General features: G+C 37.3%; 1 long non-coding RNA gene across 1 annotated transcript in view; it reads right to left on the reverse strand.

The window, feature by feature from the left end:
* Positions 1-16,442, reverse strand: part of LOC122201667 — a 132,968-nt gene extending 116,526 nt beyond the window's left edge. Inside the window, exon 1 of the long non-coding RNA XR_006194289.1 lies at positions 16,384-16,442. This is a non-coding gene — a long non-coding RNA (uncharacterized LOC122201667). The remainder of the gene's footprint in view (positions 1-16,383) is intronic.
* Between the last annotated feature and the right edge of the window lie 6,061 nt (positions 16,443-22,503).

Genomic DNA, 22,503 nt, shown 5'->3' on the forward strand with positions numbered 1-22,503 from the left:
CCTTTATGGTTTGTTCCCCACTCCCTTCCTAAATTCTATGAGGTCCCTTCTCATTTATTCATCACTTCTATAGTTATTCGATCAGTATTTTCAATACCTAATGCATTACTGAAGACAAAAATTGATAGGAAATACAGAAACATAGGAGTTGAATAGTTTTTGATAGGTCTATCTAATACAACGGAAAACTGACAGTAAATTCAAAATGGAAAATAGGTTTGACCCACTTTATGGGTGGTGGCTACTGGAAAACTGTGAAGATTTGCAAAATGATGTTAGTGGTGGAACAGGGTGCTGCCTGTCAGATGGCCACAGCTGTCACGTGCAAGAGAGGGACAAATGGAAACTCTGGAATTGCAATTGGCAATACTTGTCCTCTATGCTTGAGAAAATGAAGAAAATGTTTAAAATTCACGCTGTGCATATCTGTCTGCTTAAAGCTAAGTTTCTCATTTTTTTTTGTTTTTTTTTTCAAATTTAGATCACCATTTATATAAAGATTGACTGAATTTGGATTTCTGAACATTCCTAATAGACCATGTTGTTGGTGCATGATAATATCTGCATGCAATGAAGCATCATGTTGGAGCCACATTCAATAACAGGTGAGCCCATGCCTCGGTAAAACAAATGCTCTGTTCGTTCGCTCCAAATTCACGAAGTATAACATCCTAATGAGGTTGCTCCATGGCATACTACAGTGTGAAACGGTCATGACTAATTGTGGGGTGTATTTGCAGAAAGAATTTCTCTTCACTTCGCATTATGGCTGTAGCAGCGGTAGGGGGTGGAGGGTGCGGAATATAAAACACATCCCTGGATCTGGTAGCTCTTTATCCAATTTATCAAATTCGATTGGTTTAATTGGTATATTGCCAATTATGCACATCAATATCTGTCATCCTCACCTCTCCCCCAATTTCCCTCAATTGCTAAAAACATTATATAACTTTTAATTAGATAACTGATTAATTCAATTTGGATGAAGTACATTTGCTACCTAATGATAAAGAAGAAGTAATGAGGCTTCAAATCAAAAACACCCAACAACAAGGGAATCCTTCCAGCTCATTGGGCGTTCATTGTTGTGGAAAATGTACTGGAGTTTGTATTCACTCTCTGACGGAGGCTTTGTAGAGATACTTTTGCTTTTTTTTATGTTTATTTATTTATTTTGAGAGAGCGAGAGAGAAAGAGCAGGGGAGGGGCAGAGAGAGAGGGAGAGGGGGGGGAGAGAGAGAGAGAGAGAGAGAGAGAGAGAGAATCCCAAGCAGGTCCCACACTGTCAGCACAGAGCCTGATGTGGGACTTGATCCCATGAACTGTGAGATCATGACCTGAGCCTAAATCAAGATTCTGACGTGTAACCGCCTGAGCCATCCAGGCGGCCCCAGCAACCTTTGCTTCCCACAAATTCAAAAGGGATTCCCCCTAGAAAATCAGTGATTAAATTAAGGTCACATATATGTTATTTAAATAATAGTACCTATGTTTAAAGAGAGAGGGAGAGAGACCATTAAGAGAGCAAAAGTTTTGAATTACAATTAACATACAACCCTAAATACAGTTCAACTTGGTTTTATCACCAAGTTAGTAAATTTGTGATTCACATACTGGAATTTCAGAAATTACAGTACAGAGCCTTGCAAGTCAAATTCTGCTAGTGGACATTCTGCCAGAATGTATGTTGAACATGTCAACTAATATTAAACTTTCTTTCTCCTTTTCTATTATGGCTCTTGACTTTTATTTAGAAGAATATATCTTCTGGATGAAATAACATTGCATTACAATATCCTATTATTCCCCCAGATGACTATTCTGTGGCAATATCAAACAACATGCTTCCTCACATTTTTGCCACTTAAGGATTTACCATTTGGCAGCTCCTTTCTGGTTTAAACAGCATCCTTGCAAAGTTCTGTGGACATTAAAGGCATACAAGACATGGCCTCTTGTGTCACTGAAAATCCATTGATGGATATAATTATCCAAGTGTAACGTTCTGCCATCTGGGCAACTTTCGGATAGAGAGATCAGTGAATCTTTATAGACACACAGAAAATTTCAAGTTGAGAAATTTCACGCACGGGTGACAACGCAAGATACATTCTAAAAAAGTACATAGATGAATTTATCTGGAGTGTAAGTCACCAGCTATATAGTGACCTGGAAATGGAAAGGTAAATTGTAGACACAGGGCCTATAGTGTGGGCCATGAGGAGCTTTGACATTTGGAGCAGGTGAACGCCACGACCGGAAGTGTGCATGAAGAACTGTGGGTGGTTGGACAGGAGTGGAAACAAAACAGATGCAGACCATGGTTTTAGAATAAGTGTAACCCACATTTGGCAGAAAACAGTGACCTGGAGAAGGGAGAAAGAAAAGCAGAAGCCAATTAGAGACAAAGGTCCCGGTGAATCTGTTTCCAGTCCTGCAGTCCTCACGTCTGTGCAGGACTGGCCTCCACAGAGAAGAGCCCCTTCAAGAACACACCGTATAATGGAGGGTCCTTCTCACTGTCTTTCCCTTTGAGAAGATTTGCTTTGTCTCTTTGCCTGAAGGTTGGCTCTTCCATCAACGTGCCCAGGCTCTCACTACTGAAGTCTTAATCAGAAAAATGGCAAGTATCTATATTCCTGGACACAATCAAATGTTTCTGAGAGAACCCCTTTATCTGTTTTTGATTGTCAGGCAAAGAACAGCTTTTGCTTTCCAATTGCAGTTTGTGGACTGCTCAAGTGATACTTAACCTCAGAATAGAGACATTTTCTAAAATGTCACAAAGGACAGATTGGAAATGTCTTAATCACATTTGGTTCCACTCCACCACTTGAATTTATTTTCCAGCATTCATTTTTAATGTCACATTTTCATAAGATGTGATATATTGAAAAAAAAAACTCTCAGGCTGAAGTCAGAAAATGAAAATGTTGATCCTAATCCTTGCCTCTTATTCAGTGCGGTACATCAGCCACGTGCCAGGAAGTGTGTGAGGGTCTGGGAAAGAGGACACATGAGGCAGTTTTTACCTTCAGGAAGCATGTCGTCTGGAAAGGGAGAGAGATAAACTTGAACATGGAATTGCAATATCATGTGATAAATTGTCAGGCATAAGTTTGCACACAGTGTTCTAGGAGCGCAGATGAGGAGCCTAATGACTTTGGGTGAAGGCTGTGGGAGAAGATGGCTGAGCTGAGCTGAAAGTCAAGGGAAAGACAAGAGCAATGGGCTGGAGGGTGTTCCCTGCAGGGACAACCATGAGCAGAGCTGACAAGCAGCATAGCATGTGCAATGGTTTTCTCCTTGCTGTAGGACACAACACTGCTTCCTTGCAAAAGTGGTCTTAGATGGAGCTGGAAACACAGGAAGGAGGAGGACCACAGAGGTCCTTGCGTGCCCTTCCCAGAGCCTTTGAATCTGTCCTGAAGACACAGGGAGCCATTGAAGGGTTTTAAGCAGAGAAGCGTACTCTACAATCTGTGTCTTAGATGCATCACTATGAGAGAAAGGTGAAATACTAAATCTACAAATGGACAATGGCCAGACCATATGCAAAAAATAAAATTCTGACCCACAACCTGCAGCATCTTGCCCAGGAAAGCAACCACTTATGTATAATAAACAGCCTAGGCTGCTATAGGTCATACTTATAAAAAGACAGACTGCTATCCCCAGTAACAACCCAAAACTCAAACAATAGCTTCTATAAAATTGGCCCAAAGTGGCCAGGACTTGATTAATAACTGACAGTTTTTCTAATTTGTATGTCCCTACTCCCAGCTTAGGACCAACCAGGCAAAACTAAATATGTTCCCCTAACCACAGGATGCCTTGTTGAGAGTTAGCTTGTCTCCAGCTTCCTGATGCCAAAAGCCTACAATCAGGGCATACCTGATGTTTCCTCATTTTTCCATTATAAAGCTTTCTCACTCTTCTGCCTGTCTCTAGTCTCTGCCCAAATGTCCGTGGTGATGACTGACTTCCTTGCTATAGCAAGCTCTCAATAAATAGCCTTTGCTTTTCTCATTTCGTTAGTTTTCATTTATCTTTACCAAGATCAAGAATAGACTACAAGCACTAAAGAAGAGTAAACCTGGAAGTGGGGGGAGGGGCGATCAGATAAGAGGTAATCATAACCAATAATAAAGCAACAATGATAACATGTTCTAAGCATTTACTATGCATCTGTACCACACTAACCACTTTCCCTCTTAGAATTTTACTGAATTCTTGAAACAGCCTGTTACACTATGTGACATCATCTCAAATATGCTATGAGACCGAGAAAGAGAAATTTTCATTTCTTGATGTTTACATCCAGTTAGTTGTAGTTACTAGGTCTTTCTGACAACAAGGCATATGCCCTAAGAATTCTGCAAGCTGCTTTAACACCAAAGTCAACATAGAGTCAGGGCTTACACTCACTCAAGGACTTCATTACATTTCTGTGTAACTCAGATGTGAGATAAAAATGATTACATGGTAAAATTTATTTGGGAAAAAATGAGAATTTGGAAACTGATAGGATACAGCTGATGGGCTGAATAAAGAATCCAAGGTAAATCCATGCCCTGAGTGATGGTTGATCCCCAACCCCACCCTGTTTACTGTTGCCCCCCCAAGACCTCCCCCACCCACATACAAGCTTTGAGAGAGAAGAACAAGGGCTTTAGGGGCTAACTCTCACTGGAGCGTTGGGCTAGTCATCAATTTCATCCATAAAATGGCAAGAATGACTGTCTTGCCTATCTCCCATGACTGTTTTCCATATCAAATAAAATAATGGATATAAAAATACTGAAAAGCTATACATAGACACTGGTTTCACATAATTTCTGGTAATATAGAAAATACTTTGTGACACATCTGGTGATAAATTAGAAGAGTTCCATTGTTTTTCAAACTTAAATTCAAACTCAAAGAATTTAATATGAATATTTATCACACAGGTGACTTAATAATCACTTTTTAAAAATTTTTTAAAGTTTTTTTTTTTTTTGAGAGAGAGAGAGTACACAAGCAGGAGAGGGGCAGAGAGAGAGAGAGGCAGAACCAGAATCCGAAGCTGGCTATAAGCTCTCAGCTGTCAGTGCAGAGCCCGATGCGGGGCTCAAACTCATGAACCGTGAGATCATGACCTGAGCCGAAGTCAGACACTTAACCAACTGAGCCACCCAGGAGCCCTGATTTAATAATCACTTTTATTTTGTATGATCACTTCTGTCTTTTGTTTTCACACTAAAGACCTAAGAAATTGCCTGAAAATGTTGTTGCCTTTCTAGCAAGTAAACACAGCTGAGACTTCTTACATAAGAGTATGTAAAATGTCAAATCTCACTTGGCCAATACTCTTTGTAACATCAGGAAAATAATGCAGTCTAAAAGATATAAGCATGCAGAACCATTCAAAGAATAAAATTTTGCCTCAAAGTAGCCACGATGCTTCAGTTCCCTTTCTGCTTCTTGACTATTTAGCCTGCCTTCCTTGTCACAACATGGTCCTTATTTTTCAAAAGAGTAAACCTAGAGATAGATTTAAATATAAATATCTGTTCTGGGGTGCCTGGGTGTCTCAGTCAGTTAAGTGTCCAACTTCAGCTCAGGTCATGATTTTGTGGTTCATGAGTTCAAGCCCCGTGTCGGGCTCTGTGTTGACAGTTCAGAGCCTGGAGCCTGCTTCAGATTCTGTGTCTCCCTCTCTCTCTCTGCCTCTCTCCAGCTTACACTCTGTCTCTCTATATCTCAAAAATAAATAAAAATATTTTTTAAAAATTATGAAAAAATAAATATAAATATCTGTTCATACAAATTTTGGTATGTAAGTATAGTTATATAATATTTTCCACACTAAGTAAAAAATATAAAAGTAAATACACATACCCATTCCTTTCTTTGGAATTCAATAGTCAAATCAGGACTGCTTATAAAATGTGATGAAAATCAGACACTTGGAATACAAAGAGACAATATGCTAAAATTGCCTTTAGGAACTACTCTGTAGGTAACTTTGGACTTACTGGTCTGAAGTCTGTGTTCTGTGAATCCTTTCCCTTCTTGTCTTGGCCAGATAGAGCTTAAAGGCAAAGCCACGTCATATACAAAGTGGTATCAGAGGATTCGAATGGTGACTACAGCAATGAACCCCTACTACATACCAAGATCTGCACCATTCCACTTAAAAAAATCTTATCTCATTGGGGTACCTGGGTGGCTCAGTCTGTTGGGCGTCTAACTTCAGCTCAGGTCATGATCTCACAGTTCAGGAGTTCGAGCCCCACGTCAGGCTCTGTGCTGACAGCTCAGAGCCTGGAGCCTGCTTCAGAGTCTTTGTCTCCCCCCCTCTCTCTCTGGCCCTCCCCTGCTTGTGCTCTCTCTCTCTGTCCCTCTCTATCTCTCAAAAATAAATAAACATTAAAAAATAAAGTTTTTGCTCAAAAAATAAACCAAAAAATTTTGTTTTAATCTTATCTCATTTAGTCTTAATAACCCTAAAATCTAAATACTATTATTCCCCCCAATGTATAGCTAAGGAAACAGAATAAAGAAGTTGAGCCGTTAGCTAAATTTCACATAGCTAGTAAATTGTGAAGCAGACATGTGAACCATCTATCAGTTAGGATAGGTAAGTTAGGCTGCAGCAAAAAATAAACCCAAAATTTCAGTGACTTAACATGATGAAAGTGTATTTCTCTTTCATGCTGTATGTCTATCATGAGCTGATAGCAGGGGTCTGCCCACCAGTTTGTCAAGAATCCAGGCTGATGGAGCATCTACCATCACTAGTTCATCATTACTTTTCTTTTCTTATTTTAGATATAGAGAGAGATCACGAGTGTGGGAGAGGGGCAGAGGAAGAGAGAGAGAGAATCCCAATCAGGCTCCATGATCAGAGTGGGCCCCAAAGTGGGGCTCAATCCCACACCTCTGTGTTCTTGACCTGAGCCAAAATCAAGAGTCAGACATTCAACCAACTAAGCCACCCAGGCACCCCTCTAGGTCACCATTTCTTTTAAGACAACAGAAGATCTTGAAATAGGAATTAAGTGCTTCAGCATAAAATGAACAATGTCAACTAATTTCCCAGAGCTTATCACATGATCCCATGGCTAACTCACAAAGAGGTCAGGACGTGCAATTCAGAAAGCTGGAAACATCTGGGGAGGAGCAGTAGCAACCATCATAAATCATATCTATTCAGAACCTGTAGCAGTGCTCTTTCCATTATACTGGGTCAAACAAAACAATTATTCCACAAGGCATCTGGGTCTTTGACAGCATAAACATAAAATTTCCATTTGGAGTCTATAAATTTCACTATATATTATAATTTTCTGGTCTCTTTTGAATTAAACAAGAACCTCTTAATATAAAGATCTAACTGAATCAGAGAGATCATTCCATAAACATTGTTATCACCTGCAATGGGTTTTTTACTGCCATGTAAGAAATTGCCACAAACTTAGCGGTCTAAAATGATACATATTACCTCACAGGTTCTGTGGGTCAGGAGTCTGAGCATAGTTTAGCTGGACGCTCTACATAGTGTTTCACAAGACTGCAGTCAAGGTGATGGCCAGAGTGCGTTTTCATTTGGAGGCTTGACTGGGGAAGAATCTCTTTCCAACTGAATGGCATTCAGCAGGCATTGGTGGTATAGTGGCAAGCATAGCTGCCTTCCAAACTGAATGACACATTGACAGAATCCATTTTCTTGGCAATGTATGACTGACGGCCCTGGCTTTTTGCAGATTGTGGCCTTAAGCTCTACAGGCCACTCACAGTTTCCTACCACATGTCCCTCAACATAGGCAGTTCAGAACATGACACCTTGCTTCTTCAATTTCATTGAGAGGCTCTCACAGTCTGCTCAGACAGATTCTTATCTAATGTAATAACATCATAGGAGTAAAATCCCATCACCTGTACCATATAATCTTGGTTAGAATCAAGTTATAGATTCCACTTTCATTGATAAGGAGATTTCAAATAGATATGGACACCAGAAAGCAGAAATCATCAGGGATCACATTACATATCCATCAGATCAACAAAGAGCTAAAATATGAAAACTGGTTCTTTGCATGATGTCTCATCTACCCAAGTTGTCTTTGACTTCTACTATGTAGATCTCTGTTGCTATACCTCTATTCATTATATAACTCTGTAACTCTTTATAAGCTAACCATCTCTTACTTAATAATAGCTATAAATATTCATAATTAAACCTAAAATGTCCTAGTCTTTAAAGTGCATTAGTCTTTAAAGGAATCTCATTCTCTTTTTCTCTTTCTCTTTCTCCCAGACACTTTAATCTTTAAAGTTCTTGGGTTTTTTTTTTTAAATAAAATCATTAGTGATATTTCTGGTCTCAGGTCCAACATGTAAAGTTCTTAGAAATTATCACTCCGTGCTAAGAAAGACCCGGACAATGACTTTTCATGAGTCCATCAAAGAAATGGAGTTGCAGTGTGAATAACCACCCCAAAATCTGGAGAGACAGAGCATCTAGAGAGGCTCAGTTGAGATCACCTTACCTGGAGCAGAAGCCACTAGAGCTATTAACCAATAGAACTTAAATGGTGATTCTGATAAATTGCTGGAGCAGGTGGGAACCAGTGTGTGCCCTCCTGGTGGGCACAGGTTGTGGGCCAAGGTAATGTGGGCTTTACCTTCAGAAACAATACCAGGGTCTCATGGTGAAGGTCCAAGAAGTTCATCGTGGCTCTGGCGGGGGGGGGGGGGGGGGAAGGGGGAAGGAAAGAGTAATCCTTGAAAAACACACAGGATCCTTCTTAACAAAGGCCTACTTGTTGGGGTAAAGGACTGTGCAGAGCATTATTCTTTATTCCTCCCACTTTAGCCTCTCTGTTGCAACTAAGGAAGGAAAAGCAAAAACAAAAATAAACACGTAGTCAATGGGACAACAGGGATTCAAGGAAATAGAACAGAGGTCAGTGGGGCTGGAGGGGAACACCAGAGAAACATTTATGAAGGTTACAACATGTAAGAATAGGTAATACACAGCATGATGATGCAGAGAAATGGAAACTCTAAGAAAGTATCAAAAGGAAATGGTAGAAATAACAAACATACGAACAGAAAGGAAGGATACCCTTTACAGGTTTACCAGTAGTCCTGACAGGGCCAAGGAAAGGATCAGAGAACTACAAGATAGGTCAATAGAAATTTTTCAAACATAAATGCAAACAGGGAAAAAGATGGGGGGCTGGGAGGGGAGAAGAAAAATTTCAAGACCTGTAGAATGATTTACAAATGTCTAACATAGATATGATTGAAATAACAGAGGAGAAAAAGTCTGGAAAGCAGTCTGGGAAGACAGGAATCTTAAGTATAGAGGGAAAAGAATAAGAAGTTATTCAGACATCTTGTCAGAAATGGTGCAAACAAGAAGAGAGTGAAATGAAACACCCCACCAACTTAGAATTCTATATCCAGGGAAATTGTTTTTAAAAACTGATGGGGAAATAAAGACTTTCTTAAATATACCAAACTGAGGGAATTCATCACCAGGAGATCTTCTTTCAATAAATGTTAAAAGTTCTTCAAGTAGAAAAAAAAGGATGTATGTAAGAGAGTTGGAAGTACCTGAGAAAAATAAGTGTGTCAATAAGAAATAAATGAGGGTAAAATAAAAAATTTCATTTTTATTATCCTTAATATATCTAAAAGGTGCATTTCTGTTTAAAGAGATAAAAGTAACAATGTATTGGGTGGTTATAGTACATGGATAAGTGAAATGAATGACATCCATGTCACAAAGGATGTGAAGGAGGGACTGGGAAGATTTTGTTACAATGTATCATCACTAAACAGAGAGCAGCACAGTGTTATTAGAATGAGTATTTATGTTAGCCGACCTATGATCATGCCAACCAATAGGTTATTTTAAATTATAATTGATATGCTAAGAGAAGAGATAAATCTGAATTATATAAATCCTCGATTAGGCCCAGAGAAGGGAGAAGAAAACAAAACATAAATATTCAGTTAATGGAGAACAATTACAAACAGGGTAGATATCAATCCAACGCTATAGCAATGAAAATACGATCATTAGCCTAGATAGGAAAACAAGACTCAAATATATGTGTTCTAAAAAGACAAACTCTGAAGACTCGGATAAAAGTAAAGGGATAGAGAAAGATATACCATTCTTTCACTAAGCAAAAGAAAGCTGGAGTGGCTATATTAATCTTAGACAAATCATACTTCAGAACAAGAAAGATTATCAGTATTAAGGAGGAGCTTTACATAAGAATAAAGTGGTCAATGCTATGAAAAGATATAACAATCTCAAGGGTTTATGTACCTAATAGCTGAATGTCAAAATACATGAGAGAAAAACCCATAGAACTGAAAGGGGAAATAGATAATCCCACTGCTAGAGTTGGAGACTTCAATACCTTCCGTCAATAATTCACAGATCAAGCAGACAGAAAATCAGTAAGGATACAGAGGTCTCGAAAAAGTACTATCAGTGATTTCTAATCTAATTGATATTTATAGAATATTCTACACAACAAGCCCATTATTTTCAAGCTTGCATGCAATATTCACCAATATAGAGAAGATGAGATTCTGGGCCTGGCAACACACCTTAACCAATTAGAAAAATGGAAATCATAAAAAGTATGTTCTTACTCTACAATGGAATTAGACTAGAAATCAATAGAAAGAGAGTGGCAAAATTCCAAAATAATTGGGGATTAAACAAGATACTTCTAACACCTGGATCAAAGAATAAGTCTTAAGAGGATGATATAATATATTCAGCTAAGTGAAAATGAAAATACAAGTTAGTATTTGTGAGGTGCAGCAAAACGCGTGCTTAGATGGAAATTCATACCATTAAATACATATGTCAATAATAATTAAAATATAAAATAAAGGATGTAGCCTACATCTTAGGAAACGAACACAGTAAGATAAAATCAAGCCTAATGAAGCAGAACAAAATAAAAAGTAGCTGAGAACTTGGAATAAGAACCTTTTAACACTGAATATGTGCTCAGACCTTCGTATCATATTAGAGTTTCCGCAATGACATAAAAACTAACTTATATATACTTTTAGTATTTATGTATCAAATTTTGTAGCAATTTATACAAATATAGATGCCTTATATGTATGGCATCTATACATATCATGATACATACCCTATCATTGACATCTTACATTAGTATAGTACATTTTGTCACAATTAATGAACTAATATATTTTTTTAATTTTTTAATGTTTATTTATTTTTGAGAGGAGGAGAGAGAGAGAGAGAGAGAGAGAGAGAGAGAGAGAGCAGGGGAGATGCAGAGAGAGGGGGAAACACAGAATTCGAAGCAGGCTCCAGGTTCTGAGCTGTTCAGTACAGAGCCCGATGCAGGGCTCAAACTCAGGAACTATGAGATCATGACCTGAGCCGTAGTAGGATGCTTAAGTGCCTGACTGAGCACCCAGGCACCCCAATGAATTAATATTAATATATTATTATTACCCTCTTGCCCTGGTGGTGGGAAAACAAACTGGTGCAGTCCCTCTGGAAAACAGTGTGGAGGTTCCTCAAAAAATTAAAAATAGAATTACCCTACGACCCAGCAACTGCACTACAGGGAATTTATCCAAAGGATACATGAGTGCTGATTCATAGGGGCACAAGTACCCCAATGTTTATAGCAAGGCTATCAACAATAGCCAAAGTATGGAAACAGCTCGAATGTCCACCAACTGATGAATGGTAAAAGAGCAAAACTAAAGGATTGAAAACAGGAAAACAATAAATCAAGTCAAGGAAACCAAAGTCTTGTTCTTTGAACAGATTGATAAAATGTACAAATCTCCAGCCAGGCTGACCAGGGGAAAGAGAAGACACAAATTATTAAAATCAGAAATGAAATTCTGAGAATTGCATTGTAATTCTTGAGAATTGCAAATTCAGTTGAGCCTAGGATTGGGCAAAGTTTTCTTAAATGCAATAGCAAAAGCACAGGCAACAAAAAAATACATCAACTGGACTTCACCAAAATTAAAAGCTTTGTGCTTCAAAAGACACCATCAGTAAAGTGACAAAACAACCACAGAATGGGAGAAAATCTCTGCAAATCATGTATTTGACAAGAGACTTATAGCTATGATACATAATGAACACTTACCACTCAATTAAAAAAAAAGACAAAGCAATTTTTTAAATGTTTTATTTTATTTTTATTGTTGAGAGAGAAAGAGACAGCGTGAGCATGTCAGGGGCAGAGAGAGGAGACCCAGAATCTGAAGCAGGCTTCAGGTTCTGAGCTGTCTTTGCAGAGCCTGATGTGGGGCTTGGAACTGTCCAGAGGATCACGGCCTGAGCTGAAGTCGGACACTTACCCCACCGAGCCACCCGGGCGCTCCAAAGACAACCCATTTTTTAAATGGACATAGAATCTGAATAGAGATTTCTCTAAAGAAGATTTTTAATTGACTAATAAGCACATGGAAAGGTATTCAACATTATTAGCCCTCAGAGAAACAAATCAAAACCACAGTGAGATATTCCACTTCACACCCACTTAGGATGGCTAGAAGACAGCCAAGGAGATGGAGATACAGAGGTTAGTATACTGATGGTAGAAATATGCAATGGTGCCCTTTGGAAAAAAGTCTGGCTTTTCCTCAAAGTTAGCTAAACAGAGTTACCAGGTGACCCAGCAAACCTATTCCTAGTTACATACCCCCCCAAAATAAAAATAAATATAAACAAAAAAGTCTGCACATGAATATTCATAGTAGCATTGTTCATTGTAGCCAAAAAAAAGTGTCAATCAGTTGATGAATAGATAAATATAGGTGATATATCAATATAATGGAATATCATGCAGTAATAGAAAAGGTCTGACTTTTGTTGATACTGAAATATTCTACAAGATGGATGAACCTTAAAAATACAATTCTGTGTGAAAGAAGCCAGCCACAGAGGGCCACATATATATGATTCCATTTACATGAAATGTTCAGAATAGTCAAATCTATAGAGACAGAGGTGGTTTCGTGGTTTTGTAAGGCTGGGACTGATGAGAAGATTGGGGACAGGGAGTGATGGTCAAGGTGCACAGGTTTCTTACTGAGGCTGAAAATGTTGCAAAACTGAGTATGGCAATGGATGCACAATTGTAGGAATACACTTAAAGCCATGGAATTGTACACTTCCAATGGGTAAATTGGATGCTGTATGAATTATATCTCAGTAAACGATGTTTGGAAAAAAGCAGGGTCCTAACAAAAGTGCCCAGTGAAGTGCTTAGAACAGTGCCTGAAACAAAGTTAAATGCTATGCATATTTGCTAAATAAATAATCCTGTATACATACCACTTTAAAAAAAAGAAAAAGAAAAAAAATCACAGAGTCTTTGGACTTGGACTTCAGAGGGAGGTAGTTTGTCTTCTTCATCTGACAAGTGGGGGCATTCAGCACTCCGATTTGGGAACTGAAGCAATTTTCCTTTTCTCATATCAGGAATTAAATATTTTCAAGAACTAGACCTCTACTCTTCCTGATTTCTATTCCAGGGCTCTTTGCTCTGGACTGGACAGCACAATTTTTTTTTTGGGGGGGGGGGAGGGCTTATTTTCAATCCGCTACCCATATTATGGCCAGGCTGATATAGAAGGTAAGTTTTTGGTTTATCTTCAGGATTCATCTATGAAACACGGTTGTACATGGATTGGTATACTCAACTACATTCAGAGCTGCACCAAATATGATGTGGAAATATTTGTTAAATTTTTGTTTACTAGAGCCCTTTTAAGTATGCAATGATTTATGCTGGAGAGTATTGAAATGATATTTTTTAACGATAATTTTATGGATTTAAGTTGTTCTGTTTTGAAGTGTGGCTGAGTAGCAATTGAAATCTGAATTTCAAGTAGCCACCTATCACAAAAACTATTTTGACTGAGCTTACAAATTGCAGCATGTGTCTAAAATGATGTTCTAGTTATTTCATTCTTACTATAACAATCCTGTGGTTTCTAGATATTGAAGTCATGATGCATAATGATAAAGACCTTAGAAGACAGAAGGGGATAAATGTGAAACCTCATGTTTTTTAATGTTGTCTTTATTAGCCAAAAGAAGCTGTTTGATGAAAAGGATTGAAATGGCTTCAGCTCTGAGATGTCAAACTGAGAAAGGTTTTCTTTTCTCTCTTTTTTTTCACCGAAAATGTGACTTTATATTAATTATCTTATGGATTGTCTTAATTAGATCTCAAATGAGACGTTCTGGTGCGTTTTTACAAATACTGCTAATTACAGTCTTTATGTGGTCTACTCTAATCTTAAAAATTAGTGGAAAATATTATAATAAATAATAAAGACTACTGCTTTCTTAATCACTATGGCTGAAATTTAGGCACAGTGATAATTCTGAAATAGTATAATTAAAGTTTAAGATTGATTAATGAATATACTGGCTTTTTTTCTCTAGCAGTAATATCTATCCCACCGAAGCAACAATAATGAGTCATGGCTGCAGCTGACATTTACAGAAGTTATCTATCTATTCTGCTCACAAACAGGAATATGTCAGAATTATGCTAGAAAAGGAGGACCTACGCACATATTCTCATCTCTGTTAAGTTGCTGTGCATTTTTCCTTGAAGAAAAAATTCACATTTTACAGTCCTTATATCACAAAACTCCTTCACCTATTAAAATTTTTTCTATCTTGTATCTTTACATTTTTATGTTTTATGTAATTTACCTGTAATGACTCACTGAGGCTAACGAATCTGAAGATCTTTTGTAACTTTAAACTTAGAAAAATTCATAAACAATAAATAATTAATTTGAACTGTAATGCTCCCTAGCAAATATAACACTTTATAACTAGATAATATTTCTTTGACTGTGTAGAAGTGTGGAACTCTTTAGACTGTCTGGAAATGTGCTTTTCATAGGAAAAGCTTACTTACTAACTAGCTATGTGACCTTAGGTAAACCCCGCCACAGATAATACCATTCACTGCAAGACAGATTTTCTAAAGATAAGGGAAGCGTACTCAGCAAGCCAAAATCCACCTCGGTGACTCTGTGGTTCTAGAAGCGTGTTCAAAATCTTAGGTTAGTTAGCAGTGGACTGAAAGCAGTGAGGATTTCAAAGGAAAAAACCAAACCACAAACCTTGTATTTGAAGTCTGCTTGTGACTTTTAGCAGCTGCTGGTCTTCTGGGCCAATTACAGAATTCTTTTGAAATCCAGTTTCCTTGCATAAAAAATAATGCTCATACCCAAGTAATAGCATCTCTTCAAGCTGATGAGAGTTTTTTTAAGTTTTTTGTTTTGTTTGTTTTTTTACTTCTATTCATTTCTGAGGGACAGAGAGAGAGCGCGAGGAAGGGAGGGGCAGAGAGAGAGGGAGACAGAATCCAAAGCAGGCTCCAGGCTCCGAGCTGCCAGCACAGAGCCACAGAGCCGGGTGCAGGGCTCAAACCCACAAACTGTGAGATCATGACCTGAGCGGAAGTCAAACGCTTAACCGCTTAACCGACTGAGCCACCCAGGCGCCTCGATGATTATTTTATAAAGCAGTATTCTGCCTCTCTGTCAGCCCCTTGGGTCACTCCTCTGCATAGCTGGCTGATGGCATAGTCTGCCTATCCTGCTAAAGGTAAACTGCTTCCCCCAACCCCCGCCCCAAGAAGTGCAGTCAGAGGCTCCCTACTCTCCCTCTCATTCCAGAGATGTTATTTACACCCATGGTTTCATAACCTATAAATAGTTGAAAATCTGAAATCCAGCACTGAACATTGAAGTCAGGGGGTGCATGACAATATATATGTATATAAATTCTAATAACAATAAAAGACATCATGTAATTAGTGAAATAAATAAAAAAGTGAATACCCATAAAGTTTTAACAGAGAGAAGGATAATATGTAGTAAGAAACCCTCCATCATTCTTGCTTCCCGCTGTATGAGATACTCCTTTGACAAAATGTTCTGTGATCAAATTAGTTTCATAAACGTCCCATACTGTATTCTCCTACATTGACATCAGAAAACCAAAGGCTCTAAGGAATACTCCAATGTAGAAATGCCAGCTTTGTTCAACTAGAATTTCAAAAATTATTTGGTAACTGAAATTATTAATATGTAGTATCTATTAATATATTGCACCATATAGCTTAGGAAATGTTGTCAAGACCTATTCTTTTTAAAAACTTTAATTTACACCTGAAAAAGTCAATGGATTTAAATACCATTGTTCATATCATCCAGTCTAAGGGAAGCACAATTGGAACTCCCATTGGTCATAAAGTAGACTGTAAATTCAGCGGATAATTGGATCTGAATTCTCTGCTCCCATTTGGAAGAAATACCAGCTCATACCTTGCAACGAATGAAGATTGCAATATTTCTTCTGTAATATACCACTGAAGAATATCATCTTTTTGGAACTGGGCTTTTCCCATAATCTGTATAATAAAGAGCGAGAAAAAATATATACTGAATTTTAATGGGTTTTTTTTCACATGGTAGAACCATAGATAACCAGTCTCCCTTTTTCATGACTAATACACACTTGAATGTGTGTATTCTTACCAAACACAAATACAAATATTCTTTATATAAATGTAACTATCTGTATGGTTGAATTGTATCTTCCAAAATTCATATGCTGAGGTCCTAACCTCCTTCATATGTGACTATATTGGAGAAAGGGTATTTTTTTTTCATTTAATCCTTTTTTTTTTTTCAGTTTTGATTGATTGATTGCATGTGTGTGTGTGTGTGTGTGTGAGACAGAGAGAGAGAGAGAGAGAGAGAGAGAGAGAGAGAGACTGCAAGTGGGGTAGGGAGAGAGAGAATCCCAAGCAGGCTCTGCACTGGCAGTGCAGAGCCAGACGCAGGGCTTGAACTCATGAACTGTGAGATCATGGGCTGAGCTGAAGTCAGGTGCTTAACCGGCTGAGCCACCCCCGCGCCCCTGCAGAGAGGGTAGTTAAACAGGTAATTAAGGTTAAATGAGGTCCCTTAATTTAACCCCTAATGAAATTAAATTAAATGAGGTCCCTTAATTTAATCCCTAATTAAGGTTAAAAGAGGTCCCCTCTTCAGTCTGAAGAGGAACCCATGCAATATCAGCTCTAGCATTTTAGATTTTTTTTCAAACCTTTGCGTTGTGCATAACTGGGCATCTTGGAACCATCTTAGACTATGGGAGAAAGTTATTTCTAGTAAGATCACAGAAAACAAATTCATTGACATTTATTTCATAACTGCCATTTAAATTTGTACCATTTTGAAAGACTAATATTAACTTAGATCAAAACAATGGAAATATCTGTTTCTAATTATGTCTAAAAGTGGTGAAATAAATCTCAAATGACAATACAGTACACTTAGGGAAAATTTAATAATCTATGTATTTGACATTTTTTTAAGTAGGCTTCGCACCCAGCGTGGAGCCCAGTGTGGGGGGCTTGAACTCACAATCGTGAGGTCAAGACCTGAACTGAGATCAAAAGTCAGATGCTTTCTGACTGAGCTACCCAGGCACCCCAATGTATTTCACATTTAATGCCATAATTAGCCACAATTGAAACATGACCTAATTGATAATATTGAACACACCCATAACTTTTCGAGAATGTCTTTTAGAGTCAAGGTAGACCTCTCTGTCCAGAGTTTAATTTCAGATCAATAGGCTATAAAGCTTCCTCTATCCAGACTTCAGTTTTTTCATCTTTATATTTTGATAATCATATTCTCATTATATAATAAATTACATATGGCTTCAAAGTCTTAATGTTTATGACATTACATGTTTATATTATACAGCGCAGTTAAAAATTATGTTTAGATTTTAATTGTAATTCCTTATGTTGTCTTTAGAAAACTCAGAAAGCTTCTGTACTGTTTCTCTGGAGCCACTCTGCCACGAGCTGGAGAGCTAGAAAGTACAGATGTTTATTATCTCACCATTCTGAATGCCCTAAGTTCAAAATCAAGGTGTCAGCAGGACCACACTTCCTCTGAAGTCTCTAAGAAGGAATCTGTCTCTTCCAGCTACTGGTGGCTGTCTGTATTCCTTGACTAGTGGCCACATCACCCCAATCGCTGGCTTTGTGGTAACATTGCCTCTTCTGTGTTCCCTCTTTTTGCCTCTCTCTTAGGAGGACGTGTGGGTTTGCATTTCTAGTCCACCTGGATGACCCAGGATAATCTCATCATTTTAGGATCCTTAACATGATCACATCTGCAAAGACTCTTTTTTCAAATAAAGCAACAGTTCCATAACCCAGGGATCATGACTTGATATATTAGGGTGGCTCTTACTCAACCTATCACACCTTCTTTCCCTTAAAAAATATAATTATATCCCTGTATTAATTATTATTCAAAACTAATATGTATTATTTGTATTAGATAGAATGTGCCAAATTCTACATTTTTATTGATTGGTTTGTAAGCAAATTTTTTCGCCTAATGTATAACTTTTCTGACTTACTGAGACACTGATGTATAATCTCCCTTTGTTTAGTGTATTTGTTACATTTTCCCTAAACTCTACAGGTTAAATGGGAAGGTTGTAATTGTTCCTATATTTCTCTTGATCTCTTCTCCTCCTAAGTCCTTCACAGATGCTAAATATTCCCACTCATTTTCAAACCTTCTCACACAACGATAAGCATCTGTCTGTTTCTGTAGAAAACATCCACATAAATGAGGTTTAGTGAAGGTCAAACCTTGTTAAACAGATACTACAACATTGAACATCTCTAATTAGTGAAAAGATTATCAACAGTCCATTGCTGATCGGATTTCAAGAAGTTCCTAACACGACAAATATTGTACGACACAGATAATGTGCAAACTACTCCATGCATATTATAATGAGATTTGACCTGTAATTTAATGATATTTGATGCTTTCGATCCTTCCCTGACCCTTCATCCTCTATTGAATTTAATACCAAGTTTCTGTCTCATCTCATAAATATTTTCTCAGATTTTGCTGCATGTGGCAAGAAGGCAGAAGATTCATGACCAGATTAGGACTTTAAACTTGAATCTGAAGGAGAGGGAGGCAAAGATGAATCATCTTAGATGCAGTTCCTGCTCTCAAGAAGTCTGCTGTTTGAGAAGTGATACGGTTAGTCACCCACACAGTCATACTATAAAGCAATCAGGGATAATTGATACCATAAATCTGAAAACAAAACACAGAAGAATAGGCAACAAATTCGGACTGAAAAGATTGGGGGGATTTAACGAAGACTTGCCATCTCTTCTCCATTTATTAAATGCTTTCCACTCTTCGTTCAAGTATATCAAGTATTAAGTATATCACCCCTCTGGGAAGGCTGCTCCCATGTCTTCCATGACAACCAATTGATATCATTGAGGCACTCTTTTTGCAAATAATTTTATAAGTAACGTATTCCAGTTAGCATATAGCACATCGTATTTTACTTATTATTGTGTATGCCATTTTTGTTTTTGTCTTTGTGTTACCCTGGGGTTTTCAGATCCTTGAAAAAAGAGATTCTATTGTATTCGTTTCCAAATTATCTACGCTAGCACACTCTATGGTCGATGAAGAATTAAGTGCACGTTTTTTGAATAAAGCACTAAAGAAATCCTGAAATGTCCACTTTTGTCCATGAAAATAGTAAAATTTGTCAGAATATTTTTCCCACTGATTTAAACTCATAACCCAGGAAAACAAAAATGAAACAGCTATTTAGAAGGGACGCAAAGGACATGATTTTTGCCACCATCTCAGGTCACCTGGAAGACGTTTCTGCAACACAATGCAGAGAAAGAGACCCTAGAGAAACATGGAGGTCTCTGTGACTTGAGAAGACAACGATTATTGTTCCAGGAGACAAAAGTGACCAGGGAAATGAAGGCATAAATGAACACATATTTAGCAGATGAGAAAAATAAGCTTAGAGAATCTAAGTGACTTGCCCAAGTAAACACACTTCTATTACCTTAAACAAATTAAAATACATGAACTTCATCAACACATTGAGGTCATTTTTTTTAATTGCCTTCCTGCAAACCAGGACAAATAAATTCAGAGAGGATATAAGCTCCCCAAATGTACAAGGACAGTAAGAGAACAGAACAAGCATTTAAACCCAGATATTCTGTTACCAAGTTTATCCTCTGAAGCTAAAGGCAATTTGACCTCCCCTATCTCTTCGTATGACTAATCCCTAAATACTTGAACACAAATTATCCTCTCAACTTCTCCAGACAAAATGCCCTCAATTACTGTCATCACATTAACTTTTTAAATAGCTACATCACAATTCTAAATATTCTCAGGTTATCGGTGAACAAATACTGTTAACTGTTTTTTACATATTGACTCAAGAAAATAAGCTCAAATGGTCAGCTACGTATGCATAAGATGAAGGAAACTTAGCTTACTGACCAATGGCAGTGTGAGAATAAGGTTTACTGTCAGTAATTGATTGTTTACTATTAGTTCAATCTGAAGCAATTCTGATGCCTGACTCCTAAAAATACCTGCTATAACCTTCAACAGTATTATAGGAAGAGAGCACAGTCTCCAGTTTGGAAGTAACAATCCCACTTCCTCCAATAACAATGTTGTACGATGTTCATTTCTAGATAACACATAGAGAAACTGAAGTATGTACACAAATGAGTACACACAAATTAAGATATTTAACCTGAAAAACGAAAAATCTGGAGAACATTAAGTGTTAATATTTAATATTTAAAAGTCCTCCTACAGAGAAAGGACCAAGCTTGTTTTGCATAGCTCCTTCAGATAGATACATGTTTAGAATTGTGAGAATTTGGGGTGAACACAAAGAATAGCATCCTAACAAAGTAGTAAAAATTAGTTTCCAATTGCTACTGGAAATATCAGACCAGAAGCTCTGTGATTTTTCAGAAATGTAATGTAGAGAACATGTAGGCACTCTGATCCAGGTTTCCTTGAGCTAGCCCCAAACTTCCAGACGTCCATGGGCCCAGTGAGTAACAGATGTGAGCCATGGCCACAGCATATCCTTAAGATCATGAGATGGGTCTCTCTCTCTGTTTCAAATATGCCTACTTTCTTAGTCCTGGCTCTATTTCCTATTGAAAAATGGCTCCTGTCCTTTCTGTTTGTTATTGATATTTGAATTCTCAGAATCTGATTTCTCTTTCTCCTTATAAGTGTTCTAACTTGGAGTTAGTCCCACTGGGAGTTAGTCTTTCCTCTTTGGAAACTCCCTATTCAACTATGATGCAGTCTAAGGAGCTAAACCAAAAATGGGGTTGTATTGTCAGTACTGTATGGCAGATTGATTAAGATAACCTACAGAGTCCCCAGTTACTCTAAGATCCATCATTCTATTAATATTCCCTGAAATTTCATCTATATAGCCTTCAAATTCTTAAATGATACCAGTAATTAATTGAAAAGGTTTTACTTACATATCATAAAACAACAATTTTGATTATTGTTTTTACAAATTAAAATTTCAGTAAAGATGCTTATCAAATTCATCTTTTCTCATCAATGAAATCATTGCCTTGATTTCTGTTGTTCCAGTGGGAACTGGAATAGCTCTGGCTCCCAACTGAGAAATTATTTTCTCTTACTTTGATCTCTCCTCACCCTCTTCTCCCTCCTCCTTACCCTCCTTCTTCTTCATACGTAGATTCGTCTGTTTCTTTTGCTCCCCACACTGTTTCAACTTTATCCTGAATTTAAAATAATCATGTCCATTATTATATGTCATCTTCCTGTACGTGACTGAAACTTTCACTGAGATTAATAAGGAACATGAATTCTTCATTATCTCTTTGTAGTACATGATATTTCTGTAGAGTTGTCACCCTTATGCCAAGTTTTCTATAAGTTTTAGCAAATTTAGTGGGAATATCATTCTTCACTAATGTAACAAAAGCAAACATCAAGACAAAAAGTCTTGATTACTTTTTAACAATTCTGTAAAAATTTTCTTCTAAATTTTTCAAAAATATAGTTCAGAATGTTGTTTATATATCATCTTTTTCAATGTTTCCACGGCTTATTGATCCTGTTAAATCAGTAATAACATGAGGTGGTAAAGAAATGACTAATTCTTCAAAAACTGGGAAGGAAAGAAATGCTATCTAGAAATGTTCTTTTATGTAATTTTTTTTCTTTAAGTATTTAACACAATGTATAAATCTGTGAAAACCTTCAAATGATCTAGTGTTGATCCATACTGATTTTTTAATAGTAAATTAGAAAAGATAAACCATAAAAAGTTTTGAAAGACTTAAGGTTTAGTGATTTTCTGATAATTTCAACAATACAAAAAATATATATAAGTTTTGGATGCCTTGTTACAGGTGGTTCCTGTGACTTATAATTTTTAAATTTATTTTGATTCTATCCTGATTTCCCTGTTATGAAAGTAAACTTTAGACACATTTGATCTATAGTTTGAAATTCTACTTCAATTGAGATTAACCAACTTTAACTTAT

The sequence above is a fragment of the Panthera leo genome, chromosome D2, assembly GCF_018350215.1.
Source record: "Panthera leo isolate Ple1 chromosome D2, P.leo_Ple1_pat1.1, whole genome shotgun sequence".
Taxonomy (NCBI): Eukaryota; Metazoa; Chordata; class Mammalia; order Carnivora; family Felidae; genus Panthera; species Panthera leo.